We start from the raw sequence: 18,271 nt of genomic DNA on the forward strand, positions 1-18,271 counted from the left end.
ATGCTCAGACCAGGAAGTGACTGTATCCTGATGTGTGTCATTTCCCCTTTAGGCAGCTCTTGTTTACTCCCAGCTGTTTTGTTACAGACACATAGCTGTTCTTGATACGGCTGGCCCCATCCCTGACTCATATAGTAAACTTTTTGTGGCTGTCTGTTTTTCACAAATGATAAGGTCAATAGCAAAAAGAATGTCATGGGATCTTTCGCAATTTTCTCTACTCAGACTACTGTACAATGTGTTCGCACTGAGTCAATAAAAGGAAAAGAATGATGACAGAGGGGGAAACTTCAAGTAGACTGAAAGTAGCTAGTCAGTCCTGTGAGGCACAAGTGCTTTTTCAGCATGATGCACAGGAGATTCTGTCGGAGGGTTGGACTAGTTTGCTGCCAGGTTGTGCGTGCGTTCTTTAGAATGTCACTTTGAAATGTTTTCCTCTAAAAGCTTTCATTATGTTTTGTCATTTGATACAAGAGATTGTGTTTTAATGCAGTGGAACCTCAAATATAGTTCAGTTTAACCTTTCTGTTCTTTTTAGAGGGCTCCACTGTTTTTGAAAATGAATTCAAGTGTCTGAAAGTTTTGACAGTTTCATTAGGGAAGGATAGTCCAATCCAAATTACTGTAACTCACTTAAAATTGAAGTTAAATGTTTTAAGGGGAGTGATCTGATAAATATTGGCTTAAACTAATTGGATTTTCAATAGACAAATTACTGCAGTTTTCTCATTACTTAGTCTTCTCTAAGGCTATCATGTTGTAATGAAGAGTATTCTTCCCTGTAACACAAAGCCGAGAAGCCAGATTGAAGCTGTTCACTGTTTTTGAGCCCTATCCACCTTAAGTATTTGAGAGCCTTGGATGAAAGTTGCTATGTTGTTGCAAAGTGGTTATAATTTTTGCTGAAAGTATACAGTGTATTTGCACAGGTTTTCTCTTCCTTTTCCTCATTGCATTGGTGAAGCAATTGGCATGCTGCCACTCACCCATCTCTTCAGAGAAGCCAACCATCTAGATAAGCACAGGGAAAAACAAACCAAAAATCACCCCCCCCACACACACACTCCCCAAGACCTCAGATTTTATACAGATGACAGATTTTTTTAATGAAAATCTGTGTGATGCTCTTTCCAAGTGAGAGGAAAAAAATGCATGTCGTTTCAGAGTCAGTTTGTGTGTGAAGATCATCTGTTAATTGTATGTAAATGGGAACTAAATGACCATAAGGGTTATTCATTGTAAATAACAGCATTTTAAATAGCTTTCTTGTCTATAATAAGAAGCGGCACTAATCCAGTCCATTGTAAGATTCATTAAAAACCCTTCTCCTGTGGGCAGCAGTGCAGGCACCATCATTTCAATTCGTAAGAATTAGCACATGTGTGTTTGGTTCCCAGCACTAGTTCAAGAAGCTACCATTCATGAATGGCAAGTTTGCAGACACTGCTGAAAAGTAGCTCCTCCTCAATAACATATTCATTAAGGTACAATACCATATGGGCCTGAGGGGTGGCAGAGATGCTGAACAGGTTCTTGTTCATTAATACTGAAATATTTATGTGAGCAGCAATAATAACAGCATCTGTGTGGTATGAAATTGAATGTTGATGCAATTAGATAATATTGACAGTCACAATTGTAATTATGTAAATAACACCAAGATATTCTTTCCTCTAACTTCGTACATGTGGATAAAGAGAGAGGAAATTGAGTACACTGGTACAGAATTACTGAACTATTTATTTTTCTGACAGAATACCTTGAAGCAAAGATTACCTGTGGGTTATTTGTTGGTCCAATTTAGGAGAGTTCAGCAAGTTGTAGGAATGAGGTATGCAGGTTTGTGTATTTCTGAGGGGAGATTGGATATCTCTTATGTATGCAAGTTTGTCCATCCCATGTCTGGTACCCTAACTCAAAACACTTTCAGTCAATGCATTGCATTCCATTTAATTATGCTGCTGCTTTTTTGTTACCTTTTGAATAGATAATTTTAAATGGCTCTCTGTAGGGATGTTCTTTGTGTCTATCTGTCTATCAATCTTTCTATTTGAATGCAGAAGTATTTGATTAGTGTATTTAAAGTAATAAAGATGTCCACAGTAGTGTCACATTGATTGATTGTAATTATAAGTCTTTAATGGTTCCTCCAGTTTGGCCACTCTGCTTGCAGATTGTGATTTTATGGTTAAAATAATGCCTTGCTGTCCACAAACTCAGTCATAAATTTTGGTCTATCTTTCTTTAATGACTCTGCATGCAGTGGAGTAATCCCAATAACATACATTATCTTTGCTAAAGAAGGCAGTGACTTTCATAGAGGTGATTAATGGGTTTATAAGGGCTAGCTAAAAGACTGGCTGGGATCACACCAGAGGTTATCTTGGTTATGCTTCTTGTGCATTACAATAAGCAGAAACATTAGGCAGGCAGTCTTAAATAACTGATGGTTTTCATTCAGTCCCTCTTTTGCATATCCATGAGGTAAATAAGAACTGATGAATATTGTGGGAATCAGACTATTATGGCAAAAGGCTAAGGATTTGGCAAAATCCAAGAAATCCTTCAGTATGAGATTGCTAGATTTACAAAACCAAAACCAATTCAAATTCTCTGAGCATGTTCTTTTTAAAGAACAGACATAATATTGTTAAATGCATTTGGCATAACTGGTTTTAAAGTATGTCAGTGGACATACGTTCTCCACTGGGTTTTCAATGCCAGTTTGGCCTGATAATGATTGCTGCTGCTCATCTGAATTTACTTTTCTAATACATCTTGTTACAGAGGGAGCATTCACAGATAAAATTGGGTCCCACTATTTCTGAAAAGTGTTTAATATTTTGCCAATGACCATAAATTAAATTTCAGAGGCAATAATGTAGGGACGGGGGGGGACACACGCACACGAGTCTCGAGCTCCATATACATGTATATGCTTTAAAAAAAATCGGATTAAAATAATTATAAGGCAACACTGTATTATTATTATTAATTATTATTTTATTTATTTGTTAATGAATTTGTAGATAGCACCTAGAGGCTCTAGTCAAGGATCAGGGCCCCATTGAACTAGGCACTGTACACACACATGACTTAAGAATGGTCTCTGCCCGCTAAGTAGCAGAATTATTTTAAAAAGAGGAATTCCTGTCTGAAATGAGCTCTTCACAGATGCCAGCTGAGAAATGAGAGTTCTTTCGGAAAAGATGCAGGTATACGAAACGATTGTGTTGGGAACAGGCACAGTAATACCCTGTAGCTTTACTTAGCTCTTTGTGTATGTGTGGAGTTTGATCCTGCAACAGTGAAGTCAAAGGAAATTATCCATTGACATCAGTGGGCACAGCATAGGATTTAGAGATTATTCTGAAATATAACCCAGACAATAGTAAAGGATGTCACAAATGTTAGAAACATTTGCGCCCCACTGCAAACTGCCAGCTCCAGTATCACATCCTGTTAGTAGGCATGAATCACTCCTGCAATCCCTGATTAGCTAATTACTGGAACAAGCTGACTAATGTTTAATATTAAACAAGGAAGGTTCGCTAGCATTTCACAGGACAAAAATACGCAATATACAAAAGTACCTTTATCCCTAATAAATGTAATGCTTATTTTAAAACAAAACAAAAAAAAAAAAAGCAAAGCAGGATTTATATAAAGAGCACCTGGACACTTGCTAACCAGATTGTACCACCATTCTTCTACTTGGGCAAAACAACAGCATTTGTTTGCCCTGCTGGGAAGTATATGCTTCCAGAAGTAGCAACATTCGGTTCCTTGACCAACTCGCCTAGGCCCTAAAATTACTTCAAATTCTATCATCAGAACCTGTTGATGCTGTCTGGACTGCTTTGCCTTTTTGAATATTATTTTCTTTTGACTACCCTTTAATTCAGCAGAATTTGTTTTTCCTTCCATTTATGCTTCGGTTCTGGAGTATATCCATCATGAGGCTTTCATGCAGGCTTTTTATGGTACAAATATGTCTTCTGTTTCAGCCTATATGCATGCTAATCCCACCCATAGCCAAGTGCATGGCTTATTTGCTTTACTGAGATTTCTTTGTGAATGAAGTTTAAAATGCAGTATTACTGACTACACATTTCATGCATATATATGTGCACATGCTCCCACTTTCATGGACAGAGAGCCCTCAAATTGTATTGCTTGTATGTGAATGTGCACACGCTTATTGAATCTAGATCTACCAACAGAAAGGCATACTGCATGACCAGAGAAGGTAACAGCAGTGTTATTTCTGCTGTCACAATTTGATTATTTTGCTTTGTTGTTTTTGATAAATTAACACACGCTCATGTGTTCTACATGATATTTTTTTTAAAAGCCCGAAGGCTTCTGTTTAAAAATGCAGGTTAATCCTTAGAGGCTTTCAAAAGCATTTCTGTAGCATGCTACTAATTAAGATAAGGTTATCATTTTTAAGTTATACCGGGAATGCAATTAGCGCTTCTACTAAGAACTGGAGCAATCAATTTTATACAAATTATTCAGATACAGTAGGGTAGAATGCAGTTTTAATAGGACAAGAGACCATACTGTGGTTTTATTAAATATAATGTAGATTCAAATTATGACTGAACACAGAATCTACAACCTATCATGTACCAAGAGTCCATGTTTCTATATTTAAAATATTTTCTTAGAGTGGATTAATTCAGGCATCTTCCTTTTTTTCCTCTCCCTTATTCAATGACTAGTATAATTTTTTATCTTTAAAAGTGTTTTTTTTTATTACTGGCCAAAATGAATATTTAAAATATAGAAAACAAATCTACAGAACAAACAGTGCAAAGCGTACATATAAAAATCAGATGTATATGTTTATATTTTCTGTAGCTACAGAAGACAGTAGATCAAATTTATCCCTTGTGTAAGCAGGCATAACTTGCTTGAAACTAGTAGAGTTGCACCTGCTTACATTAAGGCTTTATTTGGTCCAATGTGTACAATAGTTTAGGCAATGTAATCACTTTTGTAATCCTGGCCAAACTTTATAAACTGGATCATGTGCTGGATAAGGAACTAATATTTTAGTTACTTACTAACTCTCATGTTTGTTTATTTATTCGTTAAGAGATATCAATTTCCCAGGCATAGGGACCAGTAGGAATACAAACTACAAGTGTATGAAACTGTGGAGGAGTTTCACAGTCCTATTATACAGTGTTGTATTTCTTATCTCTACGTTGTGCCCTTCTGGCTTTATCTTGCAAGCAGAGAATGTTTGCTCTTTTTTGTTTTTCCAGAGCAGGCTGATTTACTACAGTCCTTTTTTGCTCAAGTGCTGGTTGCTCCTCTATTTTGTATCAATTAATGTTATTGATTATTAACTATTATAAACTAGGTAAAACCATTATAACCGTTGTAATTATCCTCCATACAAACATTATGATCTCAGGAATTCAGAATTAGATTACATTTATAAGAAATCTAAACATGTTAAGGTCTGGAAATGCACAATTATGGCACCCAAACAACCTTAACTCCTGCATGTAATGACTGCATGATTAGTGATTAATAGTATTTGTAATCCCACGTTGAATGAAGCTGACTTGTAAAGACATATTAGATACTTTTTTATTTTTTTCTCTCAGGGCAAAGTTACGGTTATTTGGGTGCCTAACCCCATCTCCAATTCAACATATTTTTTATCTGACAATGATTTTCAGTGGGACTAGTGCTCCTAAATCACTTAGGTTCTTTTGAAAATCCCACTTTGTGACTTGCTCAAGGTAACACAGGAAGTCTTTGGCAGGGTCAGGAATTCAAGCCACATCTCCCAGGTCATAGTCCAATATTTTACACAAGACTATCCTTCATCTCTATATAATAGTAAATAATGAACTCCTTTGGAATAATTTACAATGTCTAAGATAATTAGAAACACTATTATTTTATTAGGACAGGATAATCCAGACTGCACCTTCCCAAAACAATTTCTTTTAGAATGTATCTCTGATCTGGGGAAACAATTTTATTAATATTTAATCAGGAGCACAGTTATTAAGCTTTTGGGGGTTGTACCACAGGATTTACTGATACAACTGTATAGCCATGTGTGACTGCAGTTAATTTCATTTTTGGCATGTGATTTCAAGGTGGAAATATTGCACGTTTTTGTGGCCACAAGCCATCACTTTATTAGCAATAGAGGTTTGTGGCTGAGAATAGTTTTTGCAATATTCCCATTGATCTCATGATAAATAACCTGTGCCTTCAGTGTATTAGCACAAAGAAGCTCAGAAGGGAAATAGAGATCTTTTGAACTGAAAGGTTCTCTCTACTTGATTAATTTGGAAGAACCAAAGCAAGATATGTAGACATCCATATAATCTGAATATGATGATATATGCACAATATGGCATTTAGTTTGTTGAAATTCACTTTAAGACTCTCTGTATTTGATGCACCCAATCTTTAATTTGTTATTCTAACAAGGAATAGAATGTATAGTCTTTAGTTCAATTTCACCTCCAGTGTCAAACTGGCACTTCTGCAAGAATTCTGAAAAAAAAATCTTTTCCTCTTGAAATGAACACATGCTACTTTATTAGCCAAGAACCAGATTGATTTCTTTCTTAGCTAGTTTTAACAATAATATGTTTGGGTGCAGTACAACAATTGCTCCACTATATAGAGCCATTAGCAAGAATACAGATGTACTGCATATGCTCAAAAGCTTTAGACACCAAAAGTGAAAGCCTGGCCCATTGAAATCAATGGGAATTTTGTGTCAATGGGAATCCCAAGGCAGTGGGTGCCTTACACATGTTCTGTTGAATAAAGAACATGGCTGCACTATTTTTAGATACTTTTCATGTAGCCTGATGTGAGGAACTGATGAAAAAGGTTGTATCAAGAACTCAGGGATGAGCTACTTCTAGAAAACCTGGATCTAGGGCAGATTCACCCTCTGCACTGTTGGTTCTATAGATATGTGGATATAGATATAGATTGCTATAGATAGCAATAATTATTTAATAGCTTAAAATATGAGTTTTAGCAATCAATACTGTATAAACTTGTGTGTGTCTATGTATGTATCCAGTATGGCCCCAAGTGAAGCACTGCATGTGTCCTCATTCTAAATTATATGGTCAGTATGTAACTTTAATGTGGCTTAAACAAAACAGCTGTAATGAGGGAGAGTCTTAAGGAAAACAGCTAGACATGATACTCATTTAGGTACACGTGACCAGGCCAGTCCACTGTGGAGCAGCAGCTGTAATTAGATGAAGCCAGGCTGTCAGATGTAGTGTGTGAATGTTGAAAACTCTCCCCCTGCACAACTGTTCATGCAGGTATTCAGTCATTCTGGAAGGCACATTCAGAACTCTGCAAGGAAGATTTCAGAACTGGAGGTTGAAGACTTTCATTACCACCACCATATGTTTACAGATGAAGGTTATTTCATCAAATACATGACTGAAGAGAAACTGTTGTTGTGGAAAAAATTTCTGTGCACTAAACTTAAAGGGACTGATAAAAATATGCACATACTGCCAGCACCGGTGTCAGTTTCATTTAGAGAATTTGAACATGCAGTAAATATGTAGCTCAGTTAAAATATTTCAATAGTTACTTGCGGATTAATAAATCTCTGTTGAAACGGACATTAAATATTTGGTGCAAGTATATAACTGCCTTATGTTCTTGGATTAAATTTCTCAATATACGGCAGAAATACTTGAAGTGAAGTCCTGGCCGCACTGAAGTCAATGGGATCAGGATTTCACCCTTGGAGTGTTTATGAAGTGTCAGAATTATTGCTGTATAAGGTGAAACCAGCTCAACCCCATTGCTGAACCAGAGCATTTTATCTGGTTAAGATCTATATGAGCCAATGGAAACCACAGTTGCTATCAGACTAGTTCTGAAAGGGCTTTATCATGTCCTGGAGCTGTACCCTCAGTATCATTGGAGGAATAAGGCTGTCATACCTGTACTGAGATCTGTTCCTTGTCTTGGAAATTGGATAAATAGCAAATCTTGTACTTTAGCTCATGAGATGGTGGGCGACAGTCTCACATCACACAATTCAGCATGAACGCAAGTTTGAAGCTTTTGTTTTGTGATTTTAAAATGTATATAAAACATATGCATGAGTTAATGACAGTATAATACAAATGCTGGGAATCAACATCCAGTTATGAATTTCAGATTTGGAGGAATTGAATTTGCTTCTAAATGGCAATGAAAAGCAGAAAACATCTGCAAATGACTTCTTGCTGTAAGATGAGAGACCAGGAAACATTCATCTTGTTGTCAATAGTTAGTCTTAAAGCTCTTCAAAGTTTCTCGCAATTGGTTACAAGTAAACATATCTGTACTTCACAAGCTAACAACATGTGTCTCTTGCCTCCATACTCTTCTGCTAGTGCAACATCCATTTTCTGACTGCTATGGTCCTGATTCAATAAATCATCCTTGTTCACGAAAAGCACTTAAGTATATACTTAACACCAGTTGAAGACAGTGGGACTTAAGCACATGCTTAAAGTTAAGCAAGTGCTGAAGTGCTTTCGTCAGTCAGGACATATATTTAGTTTGAGGCTTTTAGAGTAGTCTCTGAGTTGGTGCTTTTTCTTCCTCATTTTTGTATGAAGGTTACAAAGTTAAGCACACAAACGTTAGGAGGTTTCAGAATTAAGTTTGCTTGCCCACTTCTGCATGTGCATTATGATTCAGTCTTTAATTATATGATCACATACTCTTTTTTTCCACAAGATGCCTGCCTTGTAGTGCACAGGATGGATTGCTCTCACTTAGTGAGCAGCTGTTTAATACTTTGATTTATTCTCCATTTTTCAGTGTGTGGCCCCTTGCCCTGTTTACTGCACACTATTCAAAACCTGATCTGAAGACAGCATTATTAATTTCCTCATCACCTTTTCTATGTTGCATTACATTAGACCCTTTTTTCAGTTGCTCGTAATTATGCCAAACAAACTGTTTTGGCTGAAACTTTCCAAAACAGTTCAGGCTGATGCAGACAACCAGCATGGAAAATTTCAACCAAAACAGTATGTTTGACAAAATTATAAGCAACTGAACAAAAAAGAGTCTATATAATCTTGTATGTATTATATGATGAATCCCATGTTTGTCATGCTGCCCATCTAACCAGAGTAGTGAAAAGAGCAAGCAAAGTTTGGTACTCTAGTGGTTCTCACTTCAATTTCTGGAGGCAGTCTTCGACTTTCTTGCAGTTTGGTCCCTGACCTTCTGTAACTCTTGGACGCTTGCCATGCAATCTTTGTTTACAGTAACAAGCGTGGAAAAGTTACTTCCTGACAGTGCTGCTGAAGTCTAAGGTGAAAATATTCACAGGTGAAAAAACATAGCTCTTCCACTTTGCACTTGGAATGTGTTCCATGTAAAATACCAGTTTAAAACTGGGGAGTTAACAAAGGGAAAGCCCTCTCTTGCCCAAGACCAAATGTTAATCACTTTGTCAGCAATTTCACAAAGAAGCTGGTCATAGTATGTTTCAGTACATTTTTCACTTTGTAGAATACAATTTGTAATCCTAAAACAGATATCAATTGGTTATTTAATTTGTATTCACATGCAGTGTGAATTCACCAGGCAACTAAAGGCAGTTGTTCTCACCATGAACTCCTAATTATTGTGCACACAGATCTTCAGTCTCCATGGGGCATCTCCTTTACAATGATTTCTTTCTGGATTGTAAAATATGTACTGGAATCTGTAAACTTGTTTGTATAAGGAATTCATAGTTCACACTATATTATTTTTTATGGCATCTCCATACCATCTAGAACATATTGTGTTCAGAAACATTTTGTGATACAGGTACTACTAGCAACAAGGCATCCAAGGAACAACTGATATTTATAGCAGATCTTAAATATACTAAATTCTTAAAGTATGGGACCACCACTGAATGGCTGTACAGTAATTCAAGACTTAGGGCCCAATTCCGTCCAATGGTTCAAGTCCCTTTGACTTCAGGCAGAGTCATGTCCATGTAACTGAAAGCAGAATTTTGGCCCTAGAGTCAAAATCAAAGCTGTATGTGAAGTGGATGCAAATTCTGATGGAAATCTCTTGGTCAAATGTAGGGTGATGTTACTGGTGGCATAAGTTATATATTTGGATGTGGTTTGATCAAAAAATGAGCACAGAGGCTAAATAGTATAACTAGCACAAATTTAATATTCAGCTTTTGTGCTCAATAATTTACTCGGAGGAAATAAAAAGGGAAACATAGCAGTGTGAAAAATAAAGCAACATTATCTTCTATCCTCGTGTAAATTGCATTTCCAGATACATGAACACTCTCTCACTTTTCCGAGTCCTCTGTTTATAAATTAGGCTCATTTTGCACACCCACTGTATATCAAATTAGTGCCAGTCACAGTACTTCAACACCAGCTTACGCCCAATATGTATCTTACACCAACATTTACGTTACTGCTGAATTTGTAACTCAGAGAAGAATTTGGCTCCGGATCTTACACAGTGATTGGTTACAGAAAACAACTCAGAATAAGTCTGAGTAATAATGGCAGTTTGAACCCTAAGAAGCTTCTATCAATGTGGAGTTGGTATTTTTCATCAAGGGTGGAGGCTGCTCTCTTGGCTACATTTACATCATTTGTGGTGCCGTATCCTTCCCCAGTGAAACTCTAAATCACTACTGTTCTCCAGCACCATAGGTGAGGTCTCGCTTCACACTCGGACAATCTACCCATGCTTCAGTCACACAGCACTTAAGAATCATAGACTCAGGTCTTTAAGGTGCTCAGATGCAGCAATAGAAACACGGATTTCTATTTAAATCTTTTCAGGTATGTGATTATTAGAGCTGAGTGAATACTGAAGGGAAAAAAGTAATAATCATTGGAGTTTTTAAACACATTTATTTTATCTTTGTCCCAGACCCCTTTTGTGTTTTCTGTCCATAAATATTCTAGGGATTGAGTTTACTGGCAGGAAGGAAGTATTTATGGAACAGTAAATTTTAAGGAAATACTGCAGAATATTCATGGTAGATGAATTTCAGTATCATAATAGCAAATATTCACATTGGAAACCTAATTCTAAGTGTTACAAACAATCAGGGAATAAAAATATCCCATGTGACCTATTCTTTCAGTCAAAACAGATCAGATTTTGAATAATTGCAACACACTGTTCACAACTGAACTGCAGACCAAGAATTATTGAGAAAATTATTTAGAAAGTAATTTTGAATAACATAAATTCAAGTAAATTGTGATCTGTTACTGGATAAATCTCAGAGAGAAGATTCACTGAATAATAGTTATGTATTATTTGCCTGTCCCTATTGATAATTGTCTCCCATTCTTTTCCCTCCTGAAAGTGTGGAACTTATATTGACCATGAATTATACATTCTCAATAACATATTCGAGAAAAATTCAAGTTTTCTGTGTATTCTAGCAGCATGGAGCTTAGGCACAGCTAGTGAATCATTACAGATAGGAGGGCCCTGAGTTTCCATCTGGAGAAATGGACAACCAAAGCGATATCTTCCAGGTGAGACCATGGGCACTAAACTTTCCATGGCATTCTATGCAAAGGGTAGGTGCCCTAATATTTTGGCCAACATCCTGCCTGGCTCTTTACTAGAGCCATGTGTAGCACTGAGGTTTTGTTCACTTGTGGCTGAACAAGTGTGTGTTTTGGTTTCAATCCACAGAGTTCACCTACCTTAGTTTCACTTTGAGGTTTCAGGTTCAGTGACAAACCCCAAGTTTTGCCTGGCTATTGGGTTGAAACCTCAAGCATAACCATAAATCTCTCTCCAAAGCTTGTATGGAGGGAGACAGTTCACTGAAAACACCTTAGATTCACTGAGATTTGTGACCCATTGAAGGCAATCTGGGCTGAATTTTCAGTGAACCCTTCCTTACAGGCTCAAGGGGGGCTTTAGAAACCTTGGCCAAGTTTTGGATTTGTAATAAAATTAGTAACCAGAAAGTTTGTCTGATTTGCAAATGTCCATTAGTGATATTCTGGTTCCTGGGGAATTTAGAATTTCTCTCCAGTTTCAGTAGGATGTTTATTCCTCACTTCCTGCCATAGACAGTGTTGCTGTGTGGTGTTAAATAGGAGTTACCTTCCACCCCACTGTAACAGCAGTCCATTGGTGGATGAAATAACTCCTGTATTTACTGCATATACATTTGTAGTTCATAAAGAGTGTAAAGCATTTCATGCTGAAACATGCTATACAAATGTAAGCCGTGTTCCCATAGTGAGATTTAAAAGAAATCAACATTTCAAAGATGTCCTACCTAGATTTTACACGGCATACTACGCAGATGTTGACTTACATGAGCAGAATGGTGTATGTACAGTAGTGATGAAAAGATACAGAAAATCCAGGTGGTTTTACATGTTAATTTTAACACCTTTAAGCCAAGTCACTATATCACATTTCATACGGCAGGCATCTAGTCAAACGTGATTGCTCAGACTTAAAGGGAGAAACCCACTTGAGTGCAAATAAGGCATCAATGTCTGATAAACATTGGTTTGGGAGCGACTTCCTGAAGCAGTCAGTAAAAGCAGAACTTTGCAGTGATTAAGCAATAGGGTTGTCATGATCAAGGCTTAACAATAGTGGAAATAACAAAACATAAAGAGGTACGGTCAACTGCTCTGCACTAATTTAACATTTTGTTTATTACATTGGCCTGCTTATAGAATAGCTTTCTGGGCTCAGTTGCTTTTTCTGTCATAGGAACTGTAACAAAGATGGTGGTCTTTCACACTTGATTTGTACAGTATTTGTAAATATTCAATGTGATATTGCAATGTCTTATTGCAGTACTTCCTTTGTGACTTTCCACAGAGATCCCCATTATTGTTTCAGTACCAGTTCACTTAGGCATTCTATTTTTTTCCTCTTTATTCATTAGGGAAGTATATCAGTGTCACAAAAGGCTGAGTTTTTAAAACCCTCGGTCTGTATTTTGCTTTTGCTTACACTATTATAAATCAAGAAATAATTCCACTGAAGTCAAGGGAAGCTACAACTGTAAAATCATGGTGAGATGAGAATCCGGTCTCTGATTGTTAAAATCCTGCAGTTAGCCCACAGATCTAAAAGACTTACATTAGCACACTGGCTTAATAAACTGATCTATTTTGAATATAAAGGAGACCATCAAGACCCACATCCTGAGCTGCAGCTGAGGACCACTCAACACACCTCAGGATATGTGGTACTTTTCACTCTCTTTGCAAAGGTACTTTTCACTCTCTTGAACTTGGGGCCATCTAGATGTTGGTCTAGTCTTTGACATAAATTAAAGCAACCCGAGGGGGTCTGAATTGACCCCTCTTCACAGAGATAATCTTCCTGTGGTCAGGTACACCAACTTTGCATTGCTCGAGTGGTGCAAAACTGCCCTAACACAGAGCGGGATCTGGGATCAAATATTTGGGGGCAACTCTTCATATGTTGGCACCTTAAATTGCATCTGGAAATTATTATTATTGTATTTATTAATTTACATTGTGGTAGTATCCAAAATGTGTTAAGTGCTTTCCAGGCATTGTAAAAATCTGCATTTGAGCACAAAAGCTAAACCCATCCAGAGGTGCCTATTTGCCCCCTAAATTACCTGTGTTGTGTGCACAGCTGCCTGTTTGATTGCTCAGTGCTTGGGTGGACTAATGTTGCAGGGTGCAACTTAGGTGCTGGGTTTGAACAGAGAAATAGTGATTTTTTCAAACAGATGGTTACAGAACCTGAATCTGAGTTCAGGAGTTAACATATTATAGATAAAATCATAGTATCCAACAATAACCTGAGACTGAAAGATTGAAATCAAGGGTCTCTGGGGGTTATGGTTGCTCCTGTTTCTCCCTAGCAAGGTTTGGAAATGCAAATGACAGGACCTCCTGGTTGCATCTGCAGATATTGCTGGGCACAATTTCTGAGGCCCATTAAAATGTATCCCATGAAAGACATTTGATTAGCAGCCTAAAGAGATTGAAGTCTTCTATCCACCAAACAGGGTCTGTCCAGGCAACAGTAGTGAAATCTTTCCCACACTCTGCCCCATCAATGTGTCTCAACTCTGGTTTGCAGTGACTAGCTTTAGTGTGAGTGCATAATTCATGTTCTGTGCTCATTCAGTCCTTGATGTTTCTACTGAGATGGCTAATTTTGTCTATTTTAGTGTGGTGGGCTAGGATCTGAAGTGAAAGCTCTGGACCATTTTACATAGCCATTGAGAGAGCCATTAGATGGTGACAACTTTCAGACACAACTGACCTGAGTTGGATTCAGTTAGGTGACCAACAGGAGAAAAGTTCCACGTTCCATTACCAGTCATTGAAGTCATCCCACCTCCTCCATGTGAGTGTGTAATATATAAATATAAATATATATATATATAATATATATAAAATACACTGTAATTATGCATGGCCAGAACAGAGAAATGACCTAGTGGATAAAACAGGAAAAGGTCATCAACTCACAGAGACAAGGATTATGTATTAGAAACTAATAATAAAGGAAGATGAATGCAAAAGGAACGGCTAACCTTTCTGTTTGACTGTTAAATGAGCTCCAGAGGTACTTTTGCTAGGATAATGAGGATGAGACTTCTGTCCACCCTGTCCACAGCTACTTTAGTCTTGTTTGCCAAAATTTTGTAGGGACTTTGAATATCTCTCTTCCTGGTGCACACCACCCCTTCCCACTACATGTCAATAATGCTTCCCACTTATCTTGTGGAAAGCTTGTTTTGAAGTCTTCATGATGCAGATTAAGCCAACACTGCAACTGGAAAACAAGTGGCTAATTTTAATTATGCACTGGCCACAGGCCTGAGTTTGTGTGCTGATGTCCCTCTTCAACACAGCGATGAAAAAGTGATCTAAGTGTAACTGGTCGTGCTATGTATAAAAATACCTTTTGATAGTTATATAATGTTCCTATGATGTCTGTGTATAAGACACTAGTCCCCAGAGTTCTGTGCACAGACTTACTTTGCATTTAGATAATGCTGTATGTGGACCGTGGCTCCTCATAGGTGCAGCCCTTTGGAAAAAAAACCTTTCTGTCAGGAACCAATGAAAATGAATACTAACTGCCTTGTGCAAATGCGTGTAATGTGCCATTGCATGAGCAGTTGGGAAGGTTGCAAGCCACACAAAAGAGCACTCTTTCATGCTTTTACTCCCCCTTCCTGCCCGAATGTTATACATATCTTTCTTTTGGGGAATTCTATGCTTGAGTGCTGTGATATAAACTTCACAGCTTGCAGTGAGATCTCGTGGAAAACAGCTGTGTGTGTTCATGGCACTATCCTTTTACATTTTCCTGACATAGTTTACAATTTCAGCATAAAGAGCCAGGGAGTATGGCATTGCAAAGTGATGCCCTGCTTTTGCAAACAAAGGGGATGGGGGACTCTGTGCCACCTGCTCTGTCATTTTCACAAACGATAGAGTAAAACAAGCTTCAAACTGCTAACTGTTCGTTGAATGATAACCTTATGCCAGCAGTGATTCCATCAATCATGCAGATCAGCTTCCACCCCCCCCCCCCCCCAGCTAACCACTCCCTCAGTACTATGCTCCTATAGGCATGATGGTGAAGCAAGGAAGAATGTTAACCTCTTGGAGACCTGACAGCAAACAACGTTGTGAGGTTCCAGGGCCTTAGTTGGGCATTGCAAAGGCTGCTGACATGCTAGTAAGTTAAAGACTGTGGCAAAGCACCTCTGCAAGAACTAGCTGGCCAGAGAGATTGCCTGTTTTCTCAATGCTGAGAAATCTAATCCTCAGCTTCCATCCGAAACTCTCATCACAGCACTGTTAGAAAAAAATAATGCAACTGTTTACAAACACAATATGCCCCACTGCAAACAAGAGCCGTGTCACATTCAATAAAGCAGGAGAAACCTTTTGCTTGTTTTTTCCTGACTATTTGAGGGACAGGTTGTTTAGTAAAATCACCAATTATGACAATGATGAATGCGATCTCTGTTTCCATGTTGCACTGGGACAGGCTTCCCCACCTTAGTAAATCTAGCCTGTGGTGCTAACTGGGGAAAGGAGCAGTCTTGGCAAACATCTTATTAGTCTAAAATAAATTATTCAGAATGCAGGTTCGGCTACAGATTTCAGGGAATGATAATGGAATTGGTTTTCTGAGCCTGTTCAGGCTGTAAAGACATGGAGTATGCTTTTCAGGAATTCACTTAAGTGGAATCAGCTTTGTGTAATGCAGCCTAGAAGTAATATTGCTGCCATCCAGCTAGTGTCTGTGGAACAGCATCCTCTTAGCACTTGAAGTACCAGTAGTTTATATAGAGATAGATATCTAATTTTTTTTGTGATTGTTAAAAAAGGAAATTCTAGCCGCTAGAGAGGGGCATGCCTTGTTCAGCATATTTTTTGTTGTTGTTCGTTGAAATAGTTGACCACATCAGCATCCAATTCGGGTGTGTCATGTGGTTTCTCATGTGATGCTGGGCTCCCTGCGCTTTGGAGAGTGAGCCTTTGTGACTCGGCACTCCTGGACAGTAACATTCAGCAACACAAGAGACTTTGGGGGAGGGGGAAAAGAGCCCCCGCAAAAGCCCAGAACAATAGAAATAAAGTTGAATCAATTTATTATTATATTTATAATAATTATTATTAATTCTTAACTCTTTGGCTTTTATTTTTCATTTTGGGACTTCCCGTTCCTCCGTTCCTGCAGGCTTCGAGCTGCGCTGTTTGGAAGAAGCAACGTCGTCTTCTCTCACAGCTACGACACGGCACTGCTCTCAGCATATCCTGCTTTTTCCCCCCATTTACCTGGGCGGCTTCTGCTGTTTCTGTTGCTGCTGCTGCTGGGGCTGCTGCAGTTTCGCTGCCTGTGCTTCACCCTGGCATGTCTGAGTCGGGAATCACTCGTCTGCACGCTGCTAAGGAAGAGCAGCGATGGAACTCTGGCCACATTTTTTTTTCTGTTGGTGCTGGAAGAGAAGGGTTGTGATGTGGGGTGAGGTTTTTTTTGGAAGGGTGGGGACGTTAATCCAAAGTGAGGTGGGAGAAAGTTTAAAGAAATATTACGCAAAACAATCCAGCACACGACAAGGGCATCAGCAGCAAGAATCCAGCCTCTGCTGCTCGAAAGGATTAACATGGGAAAAGCCACAGTGATGCAGTAGTGTTTCACCTCAGCATTGTGCTGGAGATGGATAAATAAGGTATCTGATATGTCCGCCTGTAAAGGCAAACCTATGGGAGGAAGAGCGAGAGAGCAAATGAAAAGGAAGAAGAAACACTGTATTCTGTTTGTCTGATTCTGTGCATTCTTATTCTAGAGATGGTTGCATAATTTACCAAACAATGTATGGACGGAGGGACTGTAAATTGTAGTCTGAACACTCCCGACGCTGTCAGGGAGGGAACTGATGGGCTAGGTGACTGCACTGACATCCCCAGGGAAAACGGCCGTCATGCAGTATATATTTATATATGTATGTGTATCTCTTGTGTGTCCATGTGTAGACGTGAAAAAAGGCATTTCTACCAATTTACACAGGAAGTTTGTCACTTTGCTAGATCAGACTTGATTGCAGCTTATATTTTCAGCTACAGCTCTACACCCATTTCCTGAATCAGAAGGTGTTTTGTGAAAACAGACGTATGCAGAATTCTTTTAAGAAATGTGAAAGCAGCTCCTTTTGATTTAACACCTTGAAGCACTGAATCTTCGGTACTGTAACGAGAGGAGCTGTGTGGGTTTTGTTTTCTTCATCTTAAAATCTTTATAAACACAGCTGTATTCAGTATGGTGAAAAATTCTATACTGTAAATAGAAATGCGATCAATCTAACCAAAATAAATGTATCCCAGATGACTGCTAGACCAGCTGGCTACCACAGTCTTCAGATGGCTAAATACTCAACTGAGATGGATTCAGCATTATATTTACTACTACTTTTTTTTATTTCAAAATCAGCCTATAATTAAAAAAAGGTTCTTGGTCGGGTTAAAAGAGGCAATGCTCACGACTGGCAGTGCATCATTCTGAAATGGACACTGATATTTTTCATTTCTGGACATGCCTTTGGAAGAGTGTGTTTTTAGAACAGATGGACTTGTCATAATACAGACATACTTAGTATGGTGAAAACTAGTAGACGGCTCAGGTTGGCCATATCCATGTAATGTGCAAAATGAAGTTAAGGGAAACAAATGCTGCACTCAACTAGTGGGGACTTGGTATGATT

The 18,271-nt window shown here is 38.2% G+C and overlaps 1 long non-coding RNA gene across 1 annotated transcript in view; it reads left to right on the forward strand.

The window, feature by feature from the left end:
* The window catches only part of LOC112115592, a 215,463-nt gene extending 198,450 nt beyond the window's left edge, over nt 1-17,013 (forward strand). The window contains exon 5 of the long non-coding RNA XR_003370222.1: nt 16,750-17,013. This is a non-coding gene — a long non-coding RNA (uncharacterized LOC112115592). The remainder of the gene's footprint in view (nt 1-16,749) is intronic.
* The last annotated feature ends 1,258 nt before the right edge of the window (nt 17,014-18,271 follow it).

The sequence above is a fragment of the Terrapene carolina genome, unplaced genomic scaffold, assembly GCF_002925995.2.
Source record: "Terrapene carolina triunguis isolate 2854851 unplaced genomic scaffold, T_m_triunguis-2.0 Scaffold58, whole genome shotgun sequence".
In the NCBI taxonomy this organism is placed as follows: Eukaryota; Metazoa; Chordata; order Testudines; family Emydidae; genus Terrapene; species Terrapene triunguis.